The sequence below is a fragment of the Empidonax traillii genome, unplaced genomic scaffold (genome assembly GCF_003031625.1).
Source record: "Empidonax traillii isolate 1590-97213 ecotype Southwest subspecies unplaced genomic scaffold, ASM303162v1 scaffold134:size1062425, whole genome shotgun sequence".
Lineage (NCBI taxonomy): Eukaryota > Metazoa > Chordata > Aves > Passeriformes > Tyrannidae > Empidonax > Empidonax traillii.
This window is the reverse complement of record NW_020955327.1, coordinates 141,378-156,483: the sequence shown is the minus strand read 5'-3', so window position 1 is coordinate 156,483 and position 15,106 is coordinate 141,378. Positions and strand designations below refer to the sequence as shown.

Here is a 15,106-nt window from a genome sequence, read left to right as displayed (position 1 = left end):
CAGGATCCATGGTGGTTTCTTATATTTAGGCTTTTCTTAGTCATTGCCGAACCACAGCGTTTTATAATCATTCCAGGTCCACATCTACAGAAAGGGATACTCAGGGACAAAGGGGGTCTCTTTTTGGCATAGACCTTCCTGTTAGTTAAAATCTCCTTGAATCTTTTTCAAAATAAGGAGCAAAAAATGACTCCAAAGCAAAAGTTGTCAAAGGTCCTGCCTTCTTCCCCTAAACCAAAGACTAGATTTCAGACTGAAAGTGCTCTTAGGACAACGTGACTTTTTAAAAAGTGGCCAATACAGAATATGAACACAGAGGAAAACCCTCACTCTTTAAAAAATAAAGTAATAATAAAAAAAAGACAAACAAACAAAACACCCACAAAAATTATCTTGAACTACTGCAAAGCCAAACTCCACTAAGGGGTGGGTGCCCTTTTAAACTGATTACCTTAATCTTTCACGCTGCCGCTTAAAGTTTTCTGCCAATTTGGGAGAATCTGCCCAATCCAAAGGTTATGTTTGCATAGCTGTTGCAGAACAGGGACACCAAAACCAACGTAGCTTATATTTATTTTGGGGGAATCTTCTCTGTTTGTTGTATGTCACACACCAGTAGCTTGCTACCGCATCAGAGCTTGCATTCAAAAAACCTTCCAATAGCAGATCCTCACAAAATACTACTTAAAAACAATCAGCCCTCACAAAGTCAAATCAGTGCTTTCAACTGAGGTTTCACTCCTTTGGGAGCAATCCAGTAATCAACTGTAATCAAGATCTTTCATTTATACTTTCATTATAATAGGATTTTTACTTTCCACTCCACACAAGCATGTGGGCAGAGAGCAAGCCTTGATGCAAAAGAACTGCTGACGGTGGAACATGTAGAGTGAACATTAATTTACATTGTGGGTACTAAGAGATGTCTCAATACTACAGGGTTAAAATACCAGAGTACATGATAATCTTCTCCTCAAATGCTTCGTGGGTTGCCTGCTAAGCAGTTGGTGATAAGCCCTGAAGATATGCAGAATATGAAATAACAGGTCAGGTAACACAACAGCTTCACTCTGCTGCCAACAGCAGAAGGAAAAGCTGCCCCAGAAAGCCATCACAACAGTCAGCAAACCAGGCTTAAAACTGGGCATAGACAGACACAAAACTAATTGGGAGCTTCAGGAAATCCAGATCCCAGGAGAGGCACTGGTGTCCCTGTCTACCCACCATGAAGTCAGCAACGACAACTGAGCATACCCGTAGCTCCTGGAGCTCCTGGCACACACCACTGCACTCACAGATTTACCCACAGAGCAACGTCTAACTTTCCATGCACCCATATTCTCTTCCAAGCAGTAAAAGTCTGGGTAAAGCCCAAATTTGAATGGCTGAAAGCACCATATGTTTCCACACCATCCCCTATTCTTTTCGATTTAAAACAAGAGGAAAAGAAGTCATCTGAACATCACCCCAGAGATCTTATTTTTGCCCATTGCAGTTTCCCCTCCTGGAAATCTCACTGTAGGGTCCTCTTAATATTAGTAAATAAAGTTTGGAATGTTTTTAGCCCAGTATTTCATAGAAATAAGACATATTGGACCATATTGGTCTATACATCTACTCTCTCCCACATGCCTAATGTTGAATTTCATTCAAAAGAACAGAGGAGTAAATGACAAATGAATAGCTGATTTTCCACACGTCTGTAAAAGCAAGCAAGAGAGGAGATGGGAGCAGAGGCATCCCATCAGAGACATGGGCTGTAAGGAGAACAAACCTGTTATTAAATACCACAGGGCCATTGCAGAAAAACTGCTCCACAAAATTCCCTAGCTGTAGAAAAACTTCAAATGGAAATTATTACTTCTTCTCAAGTCAATCCATCACAAGAGAAAAACCTGCAGGAAGTCAGACTAAATTAGTTCCATTTCTCCCAGGACTAGCTGCCAAGGTAAAACAGTAGTGCAAGGTCTCACCCTACCATTTGCCATCACTGTCTATTCTGCACATCAATTTTTGTCCAGAAAAACACTGCTATTTTTTAATGAAAAGAGGGAATAAAAGAACTTGGATGCAAGTGTTGCAGGAAAAGGGAGCATTATTTGCCCAAACTAAAGCTAAAAACCCATCTATTTAGGGGAAGAGGAGGCTTAGATTAATTACAAGAACTGTTTAGACAAGTGTTGAACTTGTCTAAACCACAGTTTTGTCATTTTCATTCTCAGTTACTTTCAGTTGGACACCTGAAATTAGAGAATAAAAGTAATTAATTTCTAAATCAAGGTATCTTCAGCTCTTCCTGTGTAGCAAGAGATATTTCGGACAGTGGGAGCAGTTCATGAAGTTGCATTTCAACACACAGTAATCGCTCTTCTCCAGAGATCCATGAAGTTGGACGCCAGCAGACAGTGCTTTTATTAACAACTAGCATGATAAACAGAGATTTTCCAAATGAAATAAAACACTTCACAGATTTATAGTGAGGGACACTTTCCTAAAACATCAACAGAAAGCACCTCCCTCCCACAGAAGGAAAACAGCCAGCCTCATGGCAGACGAACAACAAACACTCGCAGATACTGAGTTTTCTGCAAGAACTATCATCTGGCAGTTTTTAGGACGCAAAAAGATCTATTCACACGAGATACAGGCAGGCTTCCCCTGTTCCAGAAATCTGTTACAAGGTACAAGGCGCTCCAGCTCTACTCTTGCTTGCCAAAAGATTTTCCAGGGTTTCTCCTGGAGTGAACTTTGCTTTTAACACAGCCCTGCACTCTTTGATCACTGAAGGTAATCTCCAGAGCCCTTTTAACTCCCTCAGCCTGACAGCCTGTGAGCTGAACAATGGCCCTGATAGCTATACATGATCTGCATGTTCCACACCACTGCCAAAACCACTGTATCCTACAGTCATGACTACTGTATTGCACTACTCCAGAGTGTGATTTTTCAGCCTTCTACTGTTTTACAAGAAATAGTTCTTACAGTGTGCCTAATTTCTAGACTAAATTTATTCATGATCAGCTAATATCCACTTCTTCTTGCTTTTGCTAATGCTCCTGGGGTTTGGGTTGGTTTTTAAATTTAAACGTGTTTTTTCCTCAACAAGAATATATTTAGGAAAATATTTAGGAAAATATTTATCTCATGAACCTTATTCCAAATAATGCATAGCCAGTATTGGTCTTTTCCCTCTCAGTAATTTCTCCATCCCCCTGACCATCCCAATCACCCTTTTCAGCTCTCTACCCTATTTGAGACCATCTTTGTTGAGCAAGGTTAACCAAGGCTGTACAGAGGATTCCTGGTACATCATGGCAGCGCTATTTCCTCACCACAACCAGGAATATTCTTTCATAGAGAGAGAGGGATTCATTTTTACCTCCTCCACAACAGTTTTTCCTTCTCCAAAATTTCACTAGGAATTAGCACTTCCCTAGCTTACCCTGAAAAACAAGGCTCAACTGCTCCATCAGCCACAGACCTACTTTCATACATAAAAGCTAGGAAGGGTCTCCAGACACACAAGTAACCAGCTCATTACTTGTTTAGCTTGTAGATTTAACTATTCCCAGAAATAATCTGTGTTTCAACCTCTAGCACCATCCTGCTGACCTCCCTCCAAGCTGATATTTCTGCTTCAAGTTAGACATCCAAGGTATTCTTTCTTTCACATTGGATTAGCATGAGCTCTGTTAGGAAAAGCTTTTTTTCTCCACCCTCAAACACAAAGCTCTAGCAAAGCTATTCAGTGGGCAGTGAACTGGTCCCCAGAATCCCAGAAGAAATGGCACCTCTTCACCGCTTGACCAGCATCACCAGTGCCTCTATATTAACACACTTATTTTCTTCCACAGAGGAACAATGGAGAGGACTAATTCCATCTTCACTCCCTTCAAAAGCTCTCCTAAAAGCAAGCTAACTTCTCACTACAGTGCCAGTCAAAGAGGCCTTACGCAATAAGGATTTCGAGGATACCTCTTTGATCTACAAGGACACCCTTAACTGTGCTTCAAGTTGTTTTTACACAAAGGCATTAAAATACAGGGAATAGGCACGACTTCCTTTGTTTGTGCTTTCCCAAAATACAGAATTCAACACTTCATGACCCAGTAGTCTCCTCGTTTCATTTCTGAGGTCCAAGTTCTCAAAGGTTAGAGGCAATGATAAAGCACAGTCTCAGGACATAGCATATGCTCTGCTGTGCATACAAACTGGTTACCTTAAGACCAAGTTCTTACAAAGATCTTCAAACACCAGTGCTCTTCTGTAGATGTGAGGAGAACAGACTCCAGAAAGAAAACACATTAAACAGTAGAAATGTTTCAGGATGTGATGAAACATTTCAGGATGTCACTCAGGCTCTCTACCTGTTTTTCCTTCTGTTGTAGTAATTCCCATAGTTTAGTTATTCTTATTCATAATCCAAAATATCCCCAGTAGCATTTTAGAGCATACAAACTATGAAAATTATGGAAAATTACGAAAAAAAAAAAGCAGCAAAAAGTGATCAGCAAGAGAGCTCACATACAGAGCATATTTGTGGGCCCAGGAAACTTGTAACAGTGCTGACCAGGCTGTGGTCACTGACTTTTGAAAACTGCTTTTGCTGACAGTAGGGAAAAATGAATCTTTCCTTGCTGGCTGTATTTAGAAAATCAAGAGTCACAGAATCATAGAATGTGCTGAGTTGAAAGGGACCCACAAGGATCATTGAGTCTAATCTTTAGCCCTGCATAGGACCATCCCCAAGAGTCACAGAAATCTACAGCAAGTAATTCCAATAGCACCCACCAACCCTTCTGTTGCTCAGCATCTATTCCTTGTAATTATCTCCTCTTTTTTTCCTTCATATATGCTTTTCCTTGCTTCCTGGTATATTCTCCTTTCCTGGTCCTCCTGCCCAACAGCATAAGGATTTCTACTACTACAAGACCCTTGTAAGGACTGTTGCCTCTCCAAGACACAGGGAGAACAAGGAAAAGTTTATTAGTACACCCACAGCAAAGCAATTCCAAGGCAACACTGCACAGAGCCAGGGACAAGGCAATTACCTAAACCCCAAGATACACCCACTACCCACCCCTACAAAGGAGAAAATCTTTGTGACAGTAAATGTTCCTAGCTCTCACTCCTTGGGACTCTGGATATTTGGATTCCTTGTCTTGAGCCTTCAGCTTGTTTGCTGAAATGTTAAATCTGGTCACTTAGGCTAGAGGCCACATCTTGATTGTTTTCATCCCAAAAGCTGGAGCACTACTAGTGTGCATGCCCATGTTTTCCACCGGAGAGAAAAGATGCTGCTCTTGCTGCTGGGGTCCTTTATTCCTGCTATACTGGCTACACAGGATTACCAAACCAGTTTGCATCTGAAAAGGGGACTTGATAATTTTTCTTTGCCTCTGAAACTGTATTGTGAAACTCCACTCTTTCCCACTGAATCACTTTCATCACCACAATGACTTTGCTATCAGACTTAAAATATACCAAGAAATGGATACAACTTAATTTGTTGATAACAAATGGGAAAACTCCCAGTAACAAGGTACTGGGAAAGACAAAAAGGTTAACTTTCTGTGTGGTTTTCTCTAAAAGCTATGCCACTAACAGGAGAAGAAAGAAAATTTTTAGAAAAAAAAAAGTTTCCACAGTGTTTTGACACCAAAATCTGGATCCATACATATGAAAAGACCAAAGCTTTCACAAACCACAAGCAAACTGGGGCACAACTGCAAAGGATGAATGTTTTGACTCTAGTGCTCAAACCCACCAGGAAAGATTCACAAAAAGAACCTTGTTGCACTTCCAGAATCCTCTTTAACAGCTACTTCACTGCGTATGACAAAGGGCTGTCGAGCTTTCCACTATCCCAGCAGCATAAAATTTAAATGTTTAACTTTTCTGAGGGTTGTGGGGTTTATTTTTTTTTCTGCAAAACAAAAGAAAATTAATGTTATTCTTTACTAGTTCTTTATGACAAAGCATGCCTTGATGTTGGTTTAGACATCAGAAATCAAGCTCTGGTTTCCTTCTTTTTGGAGGATATGAATGGAGAGGTTACATAAGGGTGTAATAAGAGCTGTTACTTCCTTTCCCGGTTGAAGAGAAAAAGCTGTGGATCAGGTTACAGACTTGAGGGCTGGTCATCACTACTGCAGCCTTCCTAAAATTTTTGCCAGTAGTCCCCCAACAAACACGGGAGGCTACTTAGAAGGCTCTGAGAATTTAAAAGACTAGGCACATAGGAAAATGTCTTTATTTTTGTCTCACATCAAACTCAGGAAATTCCTCAGGTTTGATGCATACAGTCACTCAAGTCACCACTTTCTATTAAGTTTTTTCTTCACTAGTACAGTAAAAGGGATGAATGAAAGACAGGGTAAGATTTATAGGACAGTCTGATAAACAAGTTGTGCTAAATAAGCTTAGCAGTCTGACAAGCACTGAACTTCGGTGGGTATGTCAGTGTTTGTCCCAGCTCTGACCACACAGGGCAAGAGAAAGGAGAAAAAACAGTGTCCAGCTTGGTCTACTCGAGAACTAAGCTGTTCTCTGTCCCACTAGCACTTTCTTCACCTTCCTCTCCAATTCCCAAGCCACTGCTGTTACTGCTGCTGAAGGAAGATGAGATCAGACTCCAGCATGAGGAATTTCTGTTCCCACAGAGCTCAGGGAAACCAGATGATCTCAGAGGATCGTGTGAAGCAAGTCCATGACACTTCCATGAGGCAGAGTATCTTCTGTATATTGCCAGCAGCATTTCTTAAGAGTGCACAGTGGGAAAAATTAATAGCTTTGCTTATGTTTCCAATTTCTCTCTCCCACTTCCTCCTCTCATTTACCAGAATTTTTTCTCTTCCCTCAGAAGCACTAGTAGGCTTGCAAAGTACACTTGCCCTTCTAAAAGCAACGAAATCAAGTCTTGCATAATGCTTGAAAGGGCTAACACAGAGATAAACTACAGCCCCTAGCATCACGTTCTCACAGTTCCTCCCCACAGGTGTGATTTACCACGGTCTCTTACAAAAAAAAAAAAAAAAAAAAGGAGAGAGAGAGAAATAAAAAAAGCAAACTTCTATGATGCTTTCATGAGTCCTTTCACCTTCACCCTACTTGAGCACTCATTCTGGTGCCCCTAAGGAACAAACACATAGGTGTTTCAGAAACATCTCTTCTCCTAAAGACATGGAGGAACTTGTGGCAACCTAACACATCAGTAATTGCTACATGACAGCATGAGCATGGACCACTTATGTTACTTTGGGAATAACAGGAATGGTCCAACCATTACGCCTTCACACAGAATTAAACCACGTTGCATTAGGCACTAAATTGAAGACATTCTTAAGCTCAGGCCTAAGACAACTGGAAATAAAAGCACATCATTAGAAAAGTGTCATTACCTTTAATACGTCTAAAAGCGGCCAAGCACTGAACTGTACTTTAACAGACGGGTTGGACTATTTCTGTTCTCTAACACTGCGCACTTTTGGGGAAAGCCTTGTTTTTGACAGAGGGCTTGACAAAGCGATGATTCATCCAGGGAAGCACGGGCAGCTTGTTGCCAGCCTTAATTCACAATTAACAATAGGACAGACGGATATAGAAGACTCATGATTCAACACAAAAATTGCAAAGTCAGCTAATTTACCTGACCTTTACGTTTTCCAGTGGTAACTTTTTATCTAGCTATATTTTAAATAGTTTCTATAACATAAATTTTAAGAGTAGTTAGCTTTTATTTCGTTAACTGTTGCATCTGTCCTTTAGAATAGTGGTCCTGATTAAATACATAGCAACTGACGTAATGACACGGTCTGAAATTCCAAAGCTTTAAATTACTCAAAAAAGCACGTGAGTGCACAGACGTGTGAGCACACAGGTATCATCGGCAAGACGAGGGACCTCTGCACTTCGTGACCGGACCGCCAGCCCCGCTCCCTGCGGCTCTGCTGGAAAGCCATTGTTTTCCACCGGGGAGTCTGGCCACTCCGAGGAACAAAGGGATGCCCATCCCAAAAACACACAGCGGCAGCAGATGTCCCGCACCGCATCCCAGCAGCTTCCATGGGCGCAGACAGACGGTCTTCGCTGGGAGGCTACACCAACTCGTCCCCTCAGGGAAGTTCTCTGGGACAAGGACCCTGCCCTGGAAAGCCCTTCCTCAAGCCTCTTCTCCAAATGTTACCCGACAGCAAAATCCCTCATCCTGTTCCAAGTTACCAGCACACTTCCCACGGTCCCCCCGAGCCCTACACCCGAGCCTGCTCTTTTGATTTCAGCGAAGCCGCGCACACACGGTAATTATTTTAGACAAGAAGAAACAGATGCCACGCTCTCTTCCCAGAAGGAGCACGCACACACACACTCATATTTGAGGGGGTGAGAGCCCCGGACGGTCCCTGCGTGTGCGCGCACCAGCGTTCGTGCCTGAGTGAGGCTGCCCCAAGCCCACAGCCACCCACCACATGGTGAGGAAAGACACAGCGCCCGCAAAGCGTCCCGCAGCCGCAGTTCTGCCAGGGGAAGGGGCGCCCAGAGGTTCCCGGAGCCGGCACCGAGCAAAGGAGTCGGCACCGAGCCCCCACACCACCACCCCACGCCGCTGCAGCGCCGACCCCATCCATCCCCATCGCGCCGGGCTGCCGGAGCGCCCCGGTCCCGCAGAACAAAGGGAGCCGTGCGGCGTCCCGGGGATGAGGGAGTGCTGTACCTGTGCCGCCGAAAGGCGCTGCCCGCAGTCCCGCGACCGCCCGACGCCTCCCGCCCCGAGCCGGCGGCGGACGCTGCCCAGCCCAGCCCAGCCCTGCCTTGCCGAGGAGCCGGCGTAGGGGAGCGCAGAGAAGCGGAGCGGGGCTCAGCCCCGGCCCCTCCCCGCCCGCCCGCCCGGGGGGCGGAGGCGCCGCCGCCCAGCCCGGCCCAGCCCGGCCCGGCCCGGCAGCGCCGCCCGGCGGGGGGTCCAGGCGCGGCCCCCGCGCTCAGCCCCGCCCGGGCCCCGGGACCCTCCCAGCCCGACCCTCCTCACCTGCCCGCCCGCGCCCCGCCCGCTCTGCAGCTCACAGTCACACCTCCCACCACCAGCAAGCGCTCGTCTTGTTACCCCCGCACAGCTCACCTTAAGCCTTTACAAACTAACCAAAAAAAAAAAAAAAAAAAAAAAAAAAAAAAAAAAAAAAAAAAAAAAAAAAAAAAAAAAAAAGAGAGAGAGAAACTGACTCACGGTAAACTACGGTGAATAATTAGCAATTAACTGTTTCAGCATGAAACCCGGCAACACTTCCCACTAGATTTCTGCAATAATGTTTTTCAGCAAGCTCTTCGACTGAACGTATTGACGGCAAGCTCTGCATAACATATCTATCCAATCCTGCCCTGATAAGCACGAACCATCAACAATGGAGGGCGACTGCCCCATTGTCTGAAAAGACAAAAAAAAGAAAAAGCCCCAAAGGGCTGTGCTCATACCGTGGCTCTAGGACTCACTGCAAGGAAGAGATGTTAGTCCCCACTCCTCTTGAAAACTCCCCGTCGCACAGATGAGACCGTGTGTAGGTCCGTATATTACACCGACACGCTTCCTGGAGAAATACCCCGTGTGAAAAGTTTCAGTGCTAGTGCTTTTTCTTAATAAACTGATTACCACATTTTGTTACTTTCTCATATTTGCAAGCAGGCTTTTTCCAAGCGGGGTTGTTTCTAAACAGCAATAAGATTCCATTTAACCATAAGCCAAACGTACATTGGCTAGATAACTGTGAGAGGAGGACCTGAACTTCAGATACAAAACTCTTCAGAATGTGGAAGAAATCCAGTTTATATCACCAGATTCAGTATGATCAGAACCACACAGTAAAGATGCAAATGCATTCTAAAAGCCTTTCTCATTAAAAAAGCAGAATGCCTCATTCTGTTCCAAGTTACCAGCACACTTCCCACGGTCCCCCCAGAGCCCTACACCCGAGCCCGCTCTTCTGAGATAGATACCTATTTCTACTTCAGATATTTCAAAGTAAATACTACACGTGAGATACTCCTTGGTAGTCCTGTTTATAGAAAGAGATTTTTCAAATCTGTAACTGCAAGTGTTGGAGTCCACCTTCAGATGAATCCCAGGAACTAGAGCCCTGCAGCCCTGCTGTTTCATAAACTCATCACTATTTTATTATCTGTAGATTTTCAGCGCAGATGCTTAGGTCCTAAGATTTGTCTTACTTTTTTATATTTGTAAAATTAATGACAGGTTTCATTAGAAGTGGTCAAAAACTGCTTCAATAGAATGTTTTTCCCGCTGAAAAATTGAAGGCTTGGTCAAAATTCAGTTCTGTGGAAACAGTGACAGTCTGATACAGGTATTCTGAGGAGAATAATTTAGGTTTGGGGTGGTTTGAAAGAGGCACGAGCAAGAACCATTCCTGAGCAGCACAATGACCCTGTCCTTTCACCTGGTTCTCCATGCAGGTGAGTGCTTTGCCCATGACTCAGCTTACTTTCTGGGAGACAGTTATTGCATTCTTTCCCAAATAATGAAAGGGGGAGGCTGGGGGGAAGTAATTTCCTTCTATCCAAATCTAAATAATGAAAACTAAATTCAAGTTTCAGTAAGGAAAGCAATTACTGTGCAGCCAACACTATTTATCAACAACACAGCCAGAACAGTAAGCAACATCACAAGACACTGACTGCAAATATTTCCCTGAGAAAGTATCTATTTCAACTTTACACATTAAAATTATCATAAGTCCCATGGCATGACAATACAAAATTTTCTACCTCAGAGATTAAAATTCTCCATTTGATCCAAAAAGAGGCATCACACAGGAAAGAAAAAAAAAAAAAAAGTGATGCAGCTTTCCTTTAGTGGTCCTACCCCTGTGCTTCTAAAGGGGTAACAGCGGCTACTTCTCAGGTGCACTCTTCATGCCCATTTGATGCTTAGAGTCCCATAAGTAAGAATGTCCATCTGTAAAAGATGGTGATATTTGGTAGCATTTATAATACAGATAATATTAAGCACCTTCATGAAACTGACTTGTCCTCCAGGAAACAAAACAAAAATATCCGGAGTTTTCCCCTGTCCTTCCAGCATTCCATTTTCCCCCCTGGTTTTCAGGTCTGTGCAAAAGAAGGTATCTCATTAGCCATCCTTATTCTGGGGCAGTTTTCTGTTTTCACTATAAAATGTGAATTATCAGCCTATCACTATATCGTACGTTCTTTGCTTTGTAGGGTAAGAAAAGAAGGAAACATTGGTCCCAAAGCACGTGTTCTTTCCCTAAAGCAAATTAGTACAACGCAATCAAGAATATTTTTTTCTTTTTACTACATGTACTGAACTACCTTCCTTATCACTGATATAATCTGCAGTAAATAAAAAAAAAAATCTAAAATAAATTAAAAGACATGCCTGGTCACAGATGATCACACAGACACCAAGAATTATTTTATTTAAGATATTGCTCATTTCTTAAAGCCGAATAGTATATCCTGGGCATATAAGAGGCCAAGTATAATGAGTATTCAAGACACATTTAGGTCTCTCTCTCTAACATTAGATAATACCTGGAGAACATTTAAGGGGAATTTCTAACTACCAAATCATTAAATATGCTTTCTGTAGCACACAGATATCATTCTGAAGGGGCACAGGCAGAGGCTTTGTTCGGCAACAGCCTACAGAGAGAAAACGGGAATGTGGCTGCATCCGTGTTTTGCAGCTCCCACATCTCACCAGAAGCTGTGGCAGACATCCATGTACAGAAGAGCAGTTTAATATCTGCTTATTTACAGTAACCTTTTTTTTTTTTCCCTTTTCTTTTTCTGGGTGATTCCACAGGGTAGATTACAGTTTCTTGATTACAGCCTAAAGGCCTACAGCTTCACAAGCCAAGCAAGTCAGATACAAAACCCACTGTAACACTGGCTGTTCTTGAGACTTCAGGGTCCTGTTTAGTCTGACAAACCATGAGTCAAACACACAACAGCCCTTGGATTGGCCTATGCCAGTCACTAGCAATTAGAAGAGCACTAGTCAATGGCTAGAAGTACCTCCTAAGCCAGCCTTGCTGAGATGAGAGGCAAAGAACAGCTGAGCCAGCCACTTCAGAGGACAAAACCTGAGCTACTGTGAACCATAATTTGCACTGCCCGTCAAGATTTGCAGCAAGGCAGCAGCATAATCTAGTCTCAGTTGTGTACATGGCTCTAGGATGAGGATAGCTCACCAGAAATACAGAAACATTTGATGGTATTAGTTAGAATTGGATGGGTAGAAGTGCTCTCAAATGTGTTTAGTTGGTTGAACCATGCATTTAAATACCATAAGTAATGAATCAGTATTTAAGACAGTTGTTATTATTTACAATTTAAAATTAGCTTTCAGTAGTTTAAAAAAAAAAAAATTAACTCTTGTTTCTTGTTTTTCTTAATCCTTCTTTAAGACACTATGATAGTTTTTGATTGACATGATTTATTATTTCAGATTTCTTTGGATTTACAATTCTCATATGTAGAGAGATTAACTATGAGATTTTTTCCCATTCATAAATGAAGAAACCGAATCAGCAAGAATAACTCAACCAAAAAAAAAAAATAAGTATAGCATTTCCTCAGCAGAGAAGAAAACACAATTTAGATGCCCATGTTTCTAATCTCATGCTTAGCCACAAGACCAAGCTTAGCCATTTTTCCTATACTCAGTGAGAAAATTCTGCATGTTCATAAAACGTGGCATCCATACATCTGTTCAGTGGGACTGAGTGGATACCAGGAGTTCTGGGAATACACCCTACAGTGGTTAGAATACTTTCCTACTTCAGACAAAAAAAACCCAAACCAGTATTCATAAGACAACAACAGGAAGCCTTGCTCTAAGACTGAGCAGGGGATTTAATAGTAACAGTCTCTGACTTCTTTTTTTTGTGGAAAATGGCCACAGGTTTGATCTCTGTCTGTACACAAGTGAATGATTCAACAAGAAAGCTGCCAGTGGTCCAGAGAATTCTGGTTTTGTGACTGGAAAACCAGAAAGCAAAGAGCTGTACATGAACACAGCTCATCCTTCCCTCACCTGTGTCAAATTAAACCACACACAAGTTAGAACGAACAAGCAGTGGCTCAAGTTCAGCCACTCACTGGAATGCTCCTCAGGTGCTTTGGAAAACATCAGTTAATTCAGTACTGAGGTAGATCATCTGCCTTCTCCAACTGTGGATCTTATACAGGATTTGTATTCCCACCTGTTAAAACACTGCCAGCTTTCCATTTTGCCATAATGTCTCCTCCTTTGCAAAGGACTTTATCTCTTTGTCCAGAGGTAGCAATATGCTTTCAATTAGTGTGGTATTTTTCTCCTTTGCAGCAAAGACCTGCACAAGACAGCCTGAGGGTCAAGACCTAGAATTCAAGAGAAGGGTTCACCCCAGGGGAGATTTCACCCTGTGTGTTGGAAATAAGCACAGGACAGGCTCTGAGTAGCAGCACTCACTTTTTTTTTCTGGCTAATTCAGTCTTGAAATCAGTTTGGTGCTTGATGCAAGCTACCAAAGTCCACCAGCCTAATAACCTGAACATTTCCTGCTAACACTCTTGTGACAGCCAAGGAGCCCCTGGTGTGGAGGTGGCTCAGCCCCCACCTCCTGCCATCACACACCAGCCTCTATCAAACAGTCAAGTGCTCCCCCAAGATATCAACACTTTTGGGCCTCTCAAAAGGCATATCTGGAAAAATCCCCCCATCACTGCTAATACTGGTGAGATTGTTACCTAAGCACAAACAAGTTACAATAGCAGCATGGGTGTCCTCAGGAGCAAGGAAGGATGGAAAAACTGGGGAATGGGGAATTCAACACTGGCAGGCACTGCAGTTCTGTGCCCATTGTACAAAGGCACATCCTCACTTCGGTTCAGGGATCTCAGTAGCCCAGTAGCCACGGTGCAGAATGAACCTTAGTGTGGTTTATCTGCTCTGAAGGGCTGAGCACCTCCCTCTGACATATTTTGGTGATTATTTTCTGGTTTCTCTTTGTAACTACCTGGATGGAGTGCACAGAAAAAGGGACTCCCCAGGGAATCAGATACTGCATGTCCAAAGGACTCAGTAGCTGCTGGATCAGCACTCTGAGTCATGAAACCAGGAGTTCCCAAACATGTTTTCTTTTCTTATTGTTTTTTAAACAAACCACATACAACTTTCCCTACTAACCTGCCTTAATGATTCTGCTTTTCAGTTCAAGAGTAGGTACACCCAATAAAATTAGGAAAAACATGTACCAAAAAAAAAATCAAATATGAGAGCTGCAAGAACCTTCTAAACTGCCATCTCACTACTACTACAAATTTGGAACATATGTCAAGAGCTCAATTAAGAGTTTGATCAGAGGTAAGGCTTGAAATTTCAGAGTTCCTAAATAATATTCCCCTGCTTACCCAAAGGATTTTACTGCTGATGGCAAAGAACAGCAGAAGGTCCTATTTTTCCTAGCAGAACAAATCAATCTCTCCTCCCTCTGCATCCCTTCACAAGCACCCCCTCAAGCAAGTAATAAAAACTGTGATTAGGAGAGGGGAACGCCAAGTGTCCTGTGAGATTCAGAGGACCATGTCAGATCATTCCACACATGAAGTGGCAAGAGAAAAATCTTCAGTTTGAATCCATGTAGCACTAGGGAAAAGTTTCTTTGTCACATAAAGACAAACGTCGCTGGTAAAGTATTTGTGATACAATCTCCACACATACAGGGATACACAGCCTGAAAACCTTTGCTGTAGAGTAATTATGGACATTCTTTTCCCATTTCATAAACTTCTCACAGAGCTCTTTGATTTTCTAATGTATGTATTTTTGTGGATTCCCAAGCACAGTACGTGATGTGTTAAAGGTAGAGGTTTCTAACCATGCATAACATGTTTTTGTGGGGATCTTCCTTCCCACAGGCACATGGACATGGTAATGGCACATTCTTGTGCTGCTATCCTCTGTCATCAAAGACTCTGCTTAGAAAGAAAACTTGTATTTGTATTAAGGATACTGGACTACAAATATTCTTACCAACCAAATTACCCAACAAAAAGGCACTGGTATTGAACTGTAGGTATATGCAAACTTACTTTC

General features: G+C 42.7%; 1 protein-coding gene across 1 annotated transcript in view; it reads right to left on the bottom strand.

Annotated features, from left to right (window-relative positions):
* The window catches only part of MYO1B (myosin IB), a 113,747-nt gene extending 104,960 nt beyond the window's left edge, over window positions 1-8,787 (bottom strand). Inside the window, exon 1 of the mRNA XM_027883757.1 lies at window positions 8,711-8,787. The gene's annotated coding sequence lies outside the window, so the exon portion shown is untranslated. The remainder of the gene's footprint in view (window positions 1-8,710) is intronic.
* Between the last annotated feature and the right edge of the window lie 6,319 nt (window positions 8,788-15,106).